The sequence below is a fragment of the Macrotis lagotis genome, chromosome 1 (assembly GCF_037893015.1).
Source record: "Macrotis lagotis isolate mMagLag1 chromosome 1, bilby.v1.9.chrom.fasta, whole genome shotgun sequence".
Taxonomy (NCBI): Eukaryota; Metazoa; Chordata; class Mammalia; order Peramelemorphia; family Peramelidae; genus Macrotis; species Macrotis lagotis.
The window spans coordinates 816,170,082-816,171,742 of record NC_133658.1 but is presented as its reverse complement, the minus strand read 5'-3'; positions in this window follow the sequence as shown (position 1 = coordinate 816,171,742).

Below are 1,661 nucleotides of genomic sequence, written 5' to 3'. Positions count from 1 at the left end.
AAAAGGTACTGATCGTATATGCTCAATAAAAATTTATGAGAATGAAACTTGCCATTAACTACCATGGGAAATTCCTCATATGGAAAATGAGAGTTGAACCAGAGGATTGATTCTATGGATGCTGCCAGATCAAAGATGCCATAAATGCATTACATAACCATTATGGGGGGATGGGAAAAGGACAAATGTGATTTTTAAAAGCGATGTAGTTTAATAATATAACTTAAAAACTCATCTTTACCTTATAATCCATATGTAGAGATGACTTGCTCAAGATCACAAACCTATGATAGATCTGAACCAGAATTTCTTGAATCTAAGACTGGTCCTCCACTATGTGCTGCTGCCACAAACAAACCATGAACAAATCAAGCATAACAGAATGGAAAATAACTTTGGCACAACTAGCAGGCAATCACGATGGTGACTTAACTCTTCCCTACACTCTCTGTATGACCCTAATAAAGTAATTTCACCCATGTGGGGCCTCAATTTTCTGAGTTGCAAAATGAGAAGTTTGGCCTAGATGATCTTAAAGGGTTCCTAGGGAATCAGGGGAAAGAGTAAGGCTCCCAAGGAGGAATCTAGGTTGTCCTGGATTTGAATTTTCCTGAAGGTCAGAAACTCAAGACCCAATCAACACCTCTAGCTAAATGGCAGTTAATGAAACTAGAGACTAGAGTCAGGAAGTTTAAAGTTGGTCTCAGAAACATTTTAACTGTGTGATCCTGGGTAAGTCACTTAACTCTACCTCAGTTTCCTCAACTGTAAAATGGGGGAAAAATAACAACAATAGCACAGATTTTATTATAAAGGTTCAGATGAGATAATTATAAAGAATTTAGCATAGTATTTGGCATAGTAGCCACCTTGTTCCCTTCTCTTTCCCTTCACTTTCTCTGAAGGACCCTTCCAGTTCTAGGTATACTATGATCTAAAGTTTGGATGTCTGGTACTTTAAACTGCTTCCTGTGTGAAGAACTGGGACACAGTAATGCATAGTCTAGAAATAGCATCACGTGTCATCTATGGGACGAGATGTATCTGAAACTAGGGTGGGGCAACTGGGGTTTTGTCCCAGATGTGTTCCTCCATAGCTGAGTCCTACCTCCCCCCACCCCAACCCAACATAGTTACTTGTCTTTGAACTAGAAGGAAAAAAAAATATGAACTATATTTTTAAAGGGAGGTTAAGACTTTTCTTGCAATGTGACATTGTGCTGGAAATTAGACTCTTGAGATAACTTCATAATGACTGTTTTAGAAACTAGATTTTTCTAGCAGAAAAAGAAAAAAACATTTAATTGAAGCAAGCTTGCTTCTATTAAAAATTTTTTTTAAAAAATCATGACAATTACAGAAAAAGAGAAGATAACCCTTACCAGAAAGAAGTAGAAAGAGAAAAGAGGAAGTAGATAAGAGTAAGGAAAGAGGCAGGGAAAGAAAACTGGGTTTGCAGATTTTTTTTTATGTTGTGGTTTTGAAACCTAGAGATTAAAAAGAAAAGATAAAAGTAGAAGCTGAGAGGTTGAAATGTTTTTGATTAACATTGTAGGAAGATCTGCTACTAATATTTTCCTCTGATACTTTTTCAAGGTATGGTGCTAACTCTGGTTCTCAAAGTTGGCTAGCTGTTCAAATTATTACAATTCCTAATGATT